The sequence below is a fragment of the Procambarus clarkii genome, chromosome 68 (assembly GCF_040958095.1).
Source record: "Procambarus clarkii isolate CNS0578487 chromosome 68, FALCON_Pclarkii_2.0, whole genome shotgun sequence".
NCBI lineage: Eukaryota > Metazoa > Arthropoda > Malacostraca > Decapoda > Cambaridae > Procambarus > Procambarus clarkii.
In genome coordinates this window covers 10,640,403-10,653,762 of record NC_091217.1, presented here as the reverse complement: position 1 = coordinate 10,653,762, position 13,360 = coordinate 10,640,403, and the positions used below count along the sequence as shown (strand labels likewise).

At 46.6% G+C, this 13,360-nt stretch overlaps 1 protein-coding gene across 7 annotated transcripts in view; it reads right to left on the bottom strand.

The window, feature by feature from the left end:
* Positions 1 to 13,360, bottom strand: part of sei (seizure) — a 1,036,232-nt gene that overhangs the window by 767,101 nt on the left and 255,771 nt on the right. Inside the window, exon 1 of one of the 7 annotated variants that reach the window (XM_069310838.1) lies at positions 9,240 to 9,374. The exons of the other annotated variants lie outside the window; for them this stretch is intronic. The gene's annotated coding sequence lies outside the window, so the exon portion shown is untranslated. Of the gene's footprint in view, positions 1 to 9,239; positions 9,375 to 13,360 lie in introns of those variants that run through there. 7 annotated transcript variants of the gene reach the window in all.

Below are 13,360 nucleotides of genomic sequence, written 5' to 3'. Positions count from 1 at the left end.
TCTTTGTGTGGTTAAAGGAAGAGTTAATATTTTTAACTTTCATATTTTGTTATTAAAACTTCCTACAATACTTCCTACTTCCTACAGTGAGTGTTGCTGTTAGTAATGGTAAAGTAACTATTCCTTTGTACTCTATTATTGTACGTAAGAGTACAACAATATACTATATTACAGTATATATGAGCAGAACATTGTACTATATTACAGTGCTTACGGGTGTAACAATATACTATATTACAGTACGGAGAAGTATAATGTACAACATTAGAGTAAGTACGAGTATATATAAAGTGCATTATAATATGCATACCAGAGTGGCAGTGGCGGGTTTACCAGGGGACAGGACGCAGATGTCTCCTCCCATATTGAGTTTACATGTACAAAAAAAAAAAAAACCCGATTTCCCTTACAAAACCACTTGGAAACAGCTTTCAATATATACACGATAAAACATATTGAACAAAACAAAAGTCTCTGGCTGTCTTTGACTTCACTTGAAGGATTTTAAGGACAGTGTTACTGTATGGTCTAGCACTGCGCTCACATGTACTCACCTAATTGTGCTTGCGGGGGTTGAGCTCTGGCTCTTTGGTCCCGCCTCTCAACCGTCAATCATGTGGCCAGTGGGCAGTGCTCTCAAGCCTCTTATATCACACTGTTTTAACAGTGACATATAAGTTTGTTCGCGCGTGCGTGCGTGAATAAAGAGAGCGTGTGTGAACGCAAGCACTAATTTGGCTGCCTCACTGCCAGCCCTCCATCTTTCTCTCTCTCTCTCTCTCCATCTTTATCTCTTGCGCCTACCCTCACCGGCCTTCTCCTTCCCACGATGCCAGGGTCATGTTTACCTGTACTGAATACACAGCTTCGTTTGGCGGAACACGTGGGTGTGTGCACTAACTCTGCCAGGATAAACACCCACGTCACGGCCCTACTAGATGATGCCCCAGTGTGTGTGTGTGTGTGTGTGTGTGTGTGTGTGTGTGTGTGTGTGTGTGTGTGTGTGTGTGTACTCACCTATATGTACTCACCTATATGTGCTTGCAGGATCGAGCATTGACTCTTGGATCCCGCCTTTCGAGCATCGGTTGTTTACAGCAATGACTCCTGTCCCATTTCCCTATCATACCTGGTTTTAAAATTATGAATAGTATTTGCTTCCACAACCTGTTCCTGAAGTGCATTCCATTTCCCCACTACTCTCACGCTAAAAGAAAACTTCCTAACATCTCTGTGACTCATCTGAGTTTCAAGCTTCCATCCATGTCCTCTCGTTCTGTTACTATTCCGTGTGAACATTTCGTCTATGTCCACTCTGTCAATTCCTCTGAGTATCTTATACGTTCCTATCATGTCCCCCCTCTCCCTTCTTCTTTCTAGTGTCGTAAGGCACAGTTCCCTCAGGCGCTCTTCATACCCCATCCCTCGTAGCTCTGGGACGAGTCTCGTTGCAAACCTCTGAACCTTTTCCAGTTTCATTATATGCTTCTTCAGATGGGGACTCCATGATGAGGCGGCATACTCTAAGACTGGCCTTACGTAGGCAGTGTAAAGCGCCCTAAATGCCTCCTTACTTAGGTTTCTGAATGATGTTCTAACTTTTGCCAGTGTAGAGTACGCTGCTGTCGTTATCCTATTAATATGTGCCTCAGGAGATAGATTAGGTGTTACGTCCACCCCCAGGTCTCTTTCACGCGTCGTTACAGGTAGGCTGTTCCCCTTCATTGTGTACTGTCCCTTTGGTCTCCTATCTCCTAGTCCCATTTCCATAACTTTACATTTGCTCGTGTTGAATTCTAGTAGCCATTTCTCTGACCATCTCTGCAATCTGTTCAGGTCCTCTTGGAGGATCCTGCAATCCTCATCTGTCACAACTCTTCTCATCAACTTTGCATCATCCGCAAACATCGACATGTAGGACTCTACGCCTGTAAACATGTCGTTAACATATACAAGAAATAGAATTGGTCCCAGCACCGATCCTTGTGGTACTCCACTTGTTACTGTTCGCCAGTCCGACTTCTCGCCCCTTACCGTAACTCTTTGGCTCCTTCCTGTTAGGTAGTTCCTTATCCATTCTAGGACCTTTCCCCCCACCCCCGCCTGCCTCTCGAGCTTGAACAGCAGTCTCATGTGCGGTACTGTATCAAAGGCTTTTTGGCAGTCCAGAAATATGCAGTCTGCCCAACCATCTCTGTCCTGTCTTATCCTCGTTATTTTATCATAGAATTCCAGAAGGTTTGTTAGGCACGATTTCCCTGTCCAGAACCCATGTTGATGTTTGTTCACAAACCTAATGTTCTCCAGGTGTGCAACCAGTCGTAGCCTAATTATTCTTTCCAGTATTTTACAGGGGATGCTTGTCAGTGATACAGGTCTGTAGTTAAGTGCCTCCTCCCTATCTCCTTTCTTGAAGATCGGCACGACATTTGCCTTCTTCCAGCAACTGGGCAATTCTCCTGACATAAGTGACTCATTAAAGATCATTGCCAGAGGCACGCTGAGGGCCTGTGCTGCTTCTTTTAGTATCCACGGTGATACTTTGTCTGGTCCAACTGCTTTAGTTGCATCTAGAGTTGTCAACTGTTTCATTACCTCCTCTGCTGTCACCTCTATATCTGATAGTCTTTCATCTAGGGTAACCCCTTCCAACAATGGGAGCTGCTCAGGCTCGGTAGTGAACACTCCATGGAAACTGGCATTCAGTGCCTCGCAGATTTCCTTGTCACTTTCAGTATAAGCCCCCTCTGTCTTCCTTAGTCTTGTCACTTGGTCGTTCACCGACATTTTTCTTCTTATATGACTGTGTAGTAACTTAGGTTGTTTTTTCGCTTTGATTGCAATATCGTTCTCATAGTCTCTTCTCGTTCTCGTTCTGTCTGTGTGTGTGTGTGTGTGTGTGTGTGTGTGTGTGTGTGTGTGTGTGTGTGTGTGTGTGTGTGTGTGTGTGTGTGTGTGTGTGTGTGTGTGTGTGCGTGTGTGAGAGAGTGTGAGAGAGTGTGAGAGAGTGTGAGAGAGTGTGAGAGAGTGTGAGAGAGTGTGAGAGAGTGTGAGAGTGTGTGAGAGTGTGTGAGAGTGTGTGAGAGTGTGTGAGAGTGTGTGAGAGTGTGTGAGAGTGTGTGAGTGTGTGTGAGTGTGTGAGAGAGTGTGAGAGAGTGTGAGAGAGTGTGAGAGAGTGTGAGAGAGTGTGAGAGAGTGTGAGAGAGTGTGAGAGAGTGTGAGAGAGTGTGAGAGAGTGTGAGAGAGTGTGAGAGAGTGTGAGAGAGTGTGAGTGAGTGAGTGAGTGAGTGAGTGAGTGAGTGAGTGAGTGAGTGAGTGAGTGTGTGTGTGTGTGTGTGTGTGTGTGTGTGTGTGTGTGTGTGTGTGTTGATACGTAGTTGCGTGCATCTGTGCGTGCTGCTCCTCACCTAGATGTGCCTGTAGGGTCGAGCTTCAGTTCTTAAGATCCACCTTTCCAGTCACTGTTAGCCCTTTCCTTATTTTTCTAACCATCCTTTGGTTAATATTAATTGAATTTGCCTCAAATTTTACTTCAACATATAAGCAGCATTGAATTCCTAGGATCATTGTCTTCGCGGCCCGGTCTTCTGGTTGATAGGCTGGTCAACAAGATGTTTGGAGGCTGTTGCATGGAGTACGACGAACGAACAACCAGGTTGATCAGGCACCTTTAGAGGTGTTTATGATGTTACCCGTTCATAAACACCTCTATATAATGCAGGGATGGAATGTTGGCAAGTTTTTGGATCTTAATGATTAGAGATTCGTTGCTTATTAAGTACTTATTGCGCACCAACTATTCAGTTGTGTCTATATTACAGTCTTTCGTGCTTCTTGGTCTCTTGGGGAATTTATGTGCAAGTTTGTGGCTTTAGTCCTTATTCTCTGGCTCTTGTGGCTCTAATGTCCACCTCTAATGTCCACCACGAGGAGGCCTGGTCGACGACCGGGCCGCGGGGACGCTGAGCCCCGGAAGCACCTCAAGGTCTTGTTTTATTGTTTCTCAGTCTGAACGTAAGTGTCAAGTGTGCCGGTTACTCTTTGTTTCTGTACACAGTTATCCTATTCTCACCGCTTCGTCTATCCTTCAGAAACATGAGGATAAGGTTCCTCTGTCGTTCATGTGTATAGTTTAGTTTCCATGGTTCCGGAACGCAGAGAGTGAGAGTTACAAATGTTGAAGTCAGTCGTGAGAGCAGGCACCCGCCAACAACGCCTGTTGCCCCTTCGTCAACAACAGTCCTTCGGGTATTGTTTGTCCCAGCCTTCAGCCCACCTTATGCAACAACTATGTCTCCCCCCCCCACCTTGACCACCATACATGCTACACCACCTCCACAAACTATCAACACCAACAAACTCCATCACACTATCACAGCAAATCATCCCAACACCACAAGACATTGACAAAACTCAACCGAAACACAACACTATTAAAACACGAACAGAACACAGCCGCCACTCCTGTAAACACCAACAGAAAACAGCCGCCACACCTGTAAACACCACCAGAACACAGCCGCCACACCTGTAAACACCAACAGAACACATCCACCACACCAGTAAACACCACCAGAACACAGCCAGCCTAAGAGCCGAGACATACAACCTTCGGAGAGAATAATAACACAAATATAATGTTCCTTAAGACCACCTGGAGCCACCTATTAACAAGCGGGTCACAAACATTAATTTCCCAGTAGATCTCGTCTTTGGTCACGAGTAATATATACATGTGAGGGTAAGTTGAGAGGACATGATAGTGGAGACGTGAAGCTGTGTTGTGATCCATCAGTGACCCGCGGAATGACAGCGGCGTCATCTTCACTCCTCCATCACTCAACGTCTCAAGACGTCTGGTTTGGTTAGGGGGTCACTATACACACACGATACACTTTAACACCGGTGGTGTCGTCTTTCCACAGTGAATATCTGATATTTGGCCACATGTATTTTCTGATCGGTAGTTCCCTAATAGTCATATGTGAGCTCTAGTATGTGGAGCGGAAATAAGAATATGTGTGTGTGTGTGTGTGTGTGTGTGTGTGTATGTGTGTGTGTGGGGGGGGGATAGTGTGTAGGTTAAGTGTCTTAGGCAGTGTAGGGTGCTGAGAGGTGACCTGCTTCAGGTGTCACATCATCCACACACCACCATCACACTACCACAACACCACACGTCTCATCCTGTGATCCCATGCCAGTGTTGATCACTAACCGCTTTACTTATACAAGAACGGAGATAGCAATTACCACGAGGAGTCATTAATCATGCCTTGCAACAATATATATGCCCGGGATACACTATGAGAGATAACATGTCATGCTGACAAGTGATGTTGATGGCTAGACAGCCTAACAGCCATCAGCCAACATAAATAAATAAGTGGAACAATCTCAGCGTTCACTGACAAAAGTGATCATCCTGAGGGTGACTTTTCATTCTTGATTGGCGATGAAGAACACCGCTCTAAGCCAGCCAAGCAAGGCGGTCAGCAAGGCGGACAGCAAGGCGGACAGCAAGGCGGTCAGCAAGGCGGACAGCAAGGCGGACAGCAAGGCGGACAGCAAGGCGGACAGCAAGGCGGACAGCAAGGCGGACAGCAAGGCGGACAGCAAGGCGGACAGTCCGCCTGCTTTCATAACCCTCACTATATTTCCCACTTCTAAACTTCCCTTCACCCATGCCTCTACATCCTCTTTACTAAAAAAAATACAGCCAACATATTTACCACTAAGGCAGTTTTTGTACTGCTCCACAGTAACGGTTCAACAATTTATTATGAAAAACAAATTCACGAGAGTCCACCTTCAGAGTCCACCATGATAGGAGTCCACCATGATAGGAGTCCACCATGAGAGGAGTCCACCATGATAGGAGTCCACCATGAGAGGAGTCCACCATGAGAGGAGTCCACCATGAGAGGAGTCCACCATGAGAGGAGTCCACCATGAGAGGAGTCCACCATGAGAGGAGTCCACCATGAGAGGAGTCCACCATGATAGGAGTCCACCATGATAGGAGTCCACCATGATAGGAGTCCACCATGAAGAACCGCGTCCCCAACCGGTGTGGTCACTACTTATATGTCAATAACTGCGTCCCTCAGCAAGGCTGCCTCAGCCACCGGAGCCCCGCCTCCAAGTTATACCACTCATTTTCTTCCTACTCTTCAGAAATAATATTAGTTTAAATCTGAACAATGGTAAAAATCTTGCTTTTTTGCCGAATATACAATTTTGCACATTACAGGCAAAGATTATAGATGTGTAAGATTACAGATATGGATATACAGGCATAGATGTGCAAAATTATAGATATAGCTTTAGATACACAGCCTTAACAGCATATTAAATACAGAATATGAAATTTGACCAGTAGTTTGAAGGAAAGAAAGGTGCGCGCAGACGTGAGAACAACCTCCTGGTGCCACACCCACCCTCACACCCTCAGTACAGCAGCTGCCTCTGGTGCCACACCCACCCTCACACCCACAGTACAGCAGCTGCCTCTGGTGCCACACCCACAGTACAGCAGCTGCCTCTGGTGCCACACCCACCCTCACACCCACAGTACAGGACACCTCGCCCACAAGACAGTAATACCCATAATATACCAGTAGAGGAGACGCGGCCATACTGAACAACTAGGCCAACACGGCCCCTCCACTAACACGCCTCACTCTCTACGGTCGGGACCATAACCTACTAACGACTACCAAACACAGCAGCTCACGTTTTCTATGCATCGGCACGTTAGGTTTGGTGGCTTGCTTGGGTTCCTACATTTCTAATTAGATTAAAAGGTTGTATTTTGTACGTTGTGGCAAAAATTAAAAGACCGGACTGGAACAGCAGCGACTGTCTAACTTTACTGATGTCATTAAATTATCAATTACATTTTTAATATACAATTGTCTCGACAATCTCTTCACTAGTCACATAGAGCAAGAGAGAAAGTGCCCAGCTGCACGTGAGAGCCAACCTCTCACTCGTTGCTTCAAACTGACTCAAAACGAAGCTTTATTTCACAATATAGTGAGAACGTGTAGGTGCAACAGCTGCCCGGGCTGGTGGCAGCAACCAAGGCCCGTGTGTGTGTGTGTGTGTGTGTGTGTGTGTGTGTGTGTGTGTGTGTGTGTGTGTGGTGTGTGGTGTGTGGTGTGTGTGTGTGTGTGTGGTGTGTGTGGTGTGTGTGTGTGTGGTGTGTGTGGTGTGTGTGGTGTGTGTGGTGTGTGTGTGTGTGGTGTGTGTGTGTGTGGTGTGTGTGGTGTGTGTGTGTAGGTGAGTTTCTCATCTGATCATTGCCAACTTCGTTAAAATGTAAAGATGAACTCCGTTACTTTGCAGACGAGGAGTCACAATAACGTGGCTCAAATATGTTGACCAGATTACACACACTAGAAAGTGAAGAGACGAAGATGTTTCGATCCGTCCTGGATCATTCTCAAGTCGATTACGTTACTTTATAAGATTGACTATTTAGCGTCATCGTAAACTCTTGCTAAGTCAATAGAGTGCTAGGTTGAGGTATATCTATAGTTAACACTCTACGGCGTCAAATACATTACCACTAACAAGTAACACAGTATTAGGTATTACCAACCAATCTTTAGTGTCCACAGGAACCTATGGACTATTACATTACTGATCTAGTAACTTCACGATGCGATGTAACTTCACGATGTCGGGTAGAGCAGACATAGCGAGCAGACGCATAGCAGAGCAGAGTAGACGCTGCTAATGTCACTTTACCCCACCAGGATCTGTGCCTCTTTAAGTGTATTGCTTCAAAGCCAAGTACAGAATTAGGAATTGAATTTGATTTCCACACATTAATAAACGCTTTCAAACATATTATCAGACATTAGAGAAAAGTGTTCGCCTTCCGCGTACAATGACAAGTTAATCTTCACGACGCCTTCAGTTGTGTCAATTTCATCCTCATCGATCTTAATTTGCACTTGATCTTAATATATTAAGAACTTCTTGAGACACCATCGCGAACACTTAAGTGTAGGAGATGATGCTTCAACAGTAAGGATGTCAAGGAGGCAAGTAGCCTGGTATTCTAGGCTGAGAGTACTGAGTATACACTGAGTGGACACCTTGTGCTGTGTGTAAACCCCCACCTCAGCCACCCACTACCTCTGGGACACCCAGCCGCCCACTACCTCAGGGACACTCAGCCGCCCACTACCTCAGGGACACCCAGCCGCCCACTACCTCAGGGACACCCAGCCGCCCACTACCTCAGGGACACCCAGCCGCCCACTACCTCAGGGACACCCAGCCGCCCACTACCTCAGGGACACCCAGCCGCCCACTACCTCAGGGACACCCAGCCGCCCACTACCTCAGGGACACCCAGCCGCCCACTACCTCAGGGACACCCAGCCGCCCACTACCTCAGGGACACCCAGCCGCCCACTACCTCAGGGACACCCAGCCGCCCACTACCTCAGGGACACCCAGCCGCCCACTACCTCAGGGACACCCAGCCGCCCACTACCTCAGGGACACCCAGCCGCCCACTACCTCAGGGACACCCAGCCGCCCACTACCTCAGGGACACCCAGCCGCCCACTACCTCAGGGACACCCAGCCGCCCACTACCTCAGGGACACCCAGCCGCCCACTACCTCAGGGACACCCAGCCGCCCACTACCTCAGGGACACCCAGCCGCCCACTACCTCAGGGACACCCAGCCGCCCAGTACTGGAGGGACACACAGTACTTCGCTGCCTGGGGCCAGATTCACGAAGCAGTTACGCCAGTACTTACGAACGTGTAGATCTTTCTTCAATCTTTGACGGCTTTGGTTACATTCATTAACCAGTTTACAAGCATGAAAACTTCCCAATCAACTCTTGTTATTATTATAAACAGCCTCCTTGTGCTTTGCAGCTCATTAACTGTTTAATAATTGTAAACAAAGCCGCCAAAGATTGAGAAAAGATGGACAGGTTCGTAAGTGCTTGCGTAACTGCTTCGTGAATCTGGCCCCTGAGGTACTTCCCGCACCTTAACTACGTCCAAGACTCTCAAGCATTTCAATTTCAAGAGCTTTAGCGAACAGTAATCACTCAGTAATTCCAGCGTCATCATGTCAAGTGAACACCTCTCCATGCATGGCAAGTGCTTCCTTAACCAGGCCCCAGCGGGACATTCCCGGCCAATATTTCACAGTTGTGAGGTCACTACAAGCACCGTGAGCCAGGTGAGCCAGGTGAGTGTTTACCGGCAGCAACACTGTAGGGTGGAGGGCGGCAACACTTGGGTCTAGGGTGTTGCGGTACACAGGGCGGGCAGGGCACGAGGCAGCCAGGCCCGGGGCCAGTCGATGGTAGCTGCTGCACTTGGCACCACACACTGACTGACTGACACCACCCTGTGGCCCACTCTGTTACGGCCCTCAGCCCCCCCCCTGCCCCCTGCCCCCCCATCCCTTTTGCCCCTACCCTCACCCCTCACCATACAACCCTCTCATACACCTCCCCCCCCCCACATACTCATACACCAGCCACTATGCAGGGAGATGAATACTTCAATGTGTCATCCTTACAAAATTCGTGGTCACACATTATTAATTATATATATATATATATATATATATATATATATATATATATATATATATATATATATATATATATATATATATATATATATATATATATATATATGTCGTACCTAGTAGCCAGAATGCACTTCTCAGCCTACTATGCAAGGCCCGATTTGCCTAATAAGCCAAGTTTTCATAAATTAATTGTTTTTCGACTACCTAACCTACCTAACCTAACCTAACCTAACTTTTTCGGCTACCGAACCTAACCTAACCTATAAAGATAGGTTAGGTTAGGTAGGGTTGGTTAGGTTCGGTCATATATCTACGTTAATTTTAATTCCAATAAAATTTTTTTTACCTCATACATAATGAAATGGGTAGCTTTATCATTTCATTAGAAAAATTTTAGAGAAAATATATTAATTCAGGAAAACTTGTCTTATTAGGCAAATCGGGCCTTGCATATTAGGCTGAGAAGTGCGTTCTGGCTACTAGGTACGACATATATATATATATATATATATATATATATATATATATATATATATATATATATATATATATATATATATATATATAGTTAGTTTCGGACACTATACCGATAGCTATGAGACTGAGAACACCATCAACCTTCCTACCTCCCTCCCTAGGGGGGGGCCTGTGGCTGAGTGGACAGCGCTTGGCACTCGTAATCCTATAGTTCGGGGTTCGATCCCCGGCAACAGAGCAAACAAATGGGCAGTTTCTTTCACCCTGATGCCCCTGTTACCTAGCAGTAAATAGGTACCTTTGAGTTAGACAGCTGTTACGGGCTGCTTCCCTATGTCAAAAAAAAAAAATGGATTGACAGTTGAGGCGGGCCGAAAGAGCCAGAGCTCAACCCCCGCAAGCACAACTAGGTGAATACAGTCACTGTTTAATCACTCCACGCATCATCCACTCAAACATAACCACCACACACACATTCGTGTCTCATCCATCCACCTGTTACTCATCCACCCACCTGTTACTCATCCACCCACCTGCTACTCATCCACCCACCTGCTACTCATCCACCCACCTGCTACTCATCCTCCCACCTGCTACTCATCCACCCACAGCCACTGAGGAAGGTACTGCTGCTGCCCCTTCACATGTGGCCTGCAGCTGCCGCCTCGGTCGCCACACACATCTTCCTGGCCGAGGGGAAGGAGGAAGGGGAGATGCTTCCCCCGCCAGCGGTGGTGAGGCGCGTCCCGGGCTGGACCCCCCCCCCCCCCCCCTTCCAGGCCTCCACACCCACCCACGCTCTCAGCCCACCTGTGTGTGTACACACCCACCTGTGTGTGTACACACCCACCTGTGTGTGTACACACCCACCTGTGTGTGTACACACCCACCTGTGTGTGTACACACCCACCTAGCTGTGTTGCAGGCGATAGAGCTTCTCTCCTCTACTTCACAGCCTCCTAGTTCTTACAAATGTTCAGGTTATGCGGATAACTTCCTCACTACCGCCACACTGTAGACCCTCCTTTCACTCTTGCCATATGCAGCAACCCCCCCCCCCCTCTCACCGTCATTCACTATTCTTCTCGAAAGCGCCCCCCCCCTCCTCCTCTTCACTGGTGGCCGGGACAAATTTGAAGCAATCCGCGTGGCCATCTATGAATGAATATGCAAAGTTCTGCCTTGATTAACTGTGCAGGGCAGACCACTCTCCCTGTGAAGGTGTTACCGAGCACGGCAGACAGCGCGCCTGGTCGCCCACAGTATCTACAAGAGTATCACAGTAGCCACTACAAATATGGAGTATCTAAGCAACAGGAAACAGCGAGTAACTGTGAAGGGAAGAGACATCAGAGTGGCCAGATGTCACCAATGGAGTCCCACAGGGCTCTGTACTTGGACCCATCCTGTTTCTAATATATGTAAACAATCTTCCAGAGGGTAGACTCATTCCTCTCAATGTTTGCTGATGATGCAAAAAATTATGAGAAGAATCAAGACGGATGAAGATACACAAACTACAGGATGACCTGGATGAACTGGAGGAATGATCTAGAAAATGGCTGCTAAAGTTCAACTCAGGAAAGTGTAAAGTAATGAAATTAGGCGAAGGGAGCAGAAAGCTGAATACAAGGTACCATCTCGGAGGTGAAATCCTGCAAGAGTCAAATAGAGAGAGAGATCAGGGGGTTGATATCACACCGAACCTGTCTCCAGAGGCGGCATATGATAGATTGGCCAACATAAGAACTGCCTTTCAAAACTTGTGTAAGGAAACGTTCAAGACCTTCTATACCACCTGTGAGAGACCAATCCTGGAATATGTAGCTCCAGCCTGGAGTCCATACCTAGTTAAACACTACAAAGTTAGAGAAGATTCAGAGGTATGCCACGAGACTCGTCCCGGAACTGATAAGTACAAGCTACGAGAAAAGGTTAAGGGAGCTAAACCTCACGTCCCTGGAAAACAGAAGAGTAAGAGGAGACATGATAACTACCTACAACATTCTTGGGGGAATTGACAGGGTGGACAAAGACAAACTCTTTAGCACTGGTGGGACACTAAGGGGACACAGGTGGAAACTTAGCTAAATGAGCCACAGAGACATTACAAAGAATTTGTTCAGTGTCAGTGTAGTTAACAAATGGAATGCATTAAGCAGTGATGTGGTGAAGGCAGACTCCATACAGTTTCAAATGTAGATATGATAGAGCCCAGTAGGCTCAGGAATCTGTTCACCAGTTGATTGACGGTTGAGAGGCGGGACCAAAGAGCCAAAGCTCAACCCCCGCAAGCACACCTAGACGAGTACCACTAGGCGAGTACAGTCCCCCAGACTACCACTTTAGTTGCCATGAACAAATCTACGTTAATGAAGAAAGTCACATTATTAAGATAGAGTGACCAGCTGCAAGAACCTTTGCTTGCTGCTTCATACTGTGGCGAGGCTTCCTGCCCTCTGATCTTATCGCAGCTCTTCTCAGAGTCAGATAACAGCCAATACTTGCAAATATTGCTCAATTATAAGCTCAATTACTATTAAGTTTTAGTCTAAGTGTTTGTCCCCCCACCCCACCTTGCCCGAAACACTATGCGTACTATAGTGGCTTTAGGTATTGTATGTACTACCTCTATCTAGAAATCAATCAGAATGTTTGTATCTCTGCATCTATGTAAGTACTATTTCTAAATAAATTAGTATTATTATAATTATTATTATTATTATTATTATTATTATTATACCAACTATCTCGTGTTATTTCGTGGATATAGCACCATGCCAAACTCCGGAGACGAATACAAAAAGGAAAATGATGTCAGCATATTTTACACTGACATCATTCAGACGGAATCTGAATAAAGAGGTATTTACATCGCTATCCACCACCGACGCCCTACCAGTGCTGTAGTATGCAGCCCCATGTGGGAGCCAGAGACCCCCTCCTTAAAAGAACATAATCTAAAATGTACAGAGGTTTACAACGAGGCTCAAAACAGAAGTGTGTGTGTGTGTGTGTGTGTGTGTGTGTGTGTGTGTGTGTGTGTGTGTGTGTGTGTGTGTGTGTGTGTGTGTGTGTGTGTGTGTGTGTTATAAAAAAAAAAACAAAAAAAAAAAAAAAACAGAGAGAGAGAGAGAGAGAGAGAGAGAGAGAGAGAGAGAGAGAGAGAGAGAGAGAGAGAGAGAGAGAGAGAGAGAGAGAGAGAGAGAGAGAGAGAGAGAGAGAGAGAGAGAGAGAGAGAGAGAGAGAGAGAGAGAGAGAGAGAGAGAGAGAGAGAGAGAGAGAGAGAGAGAGAGAGAGAGAGA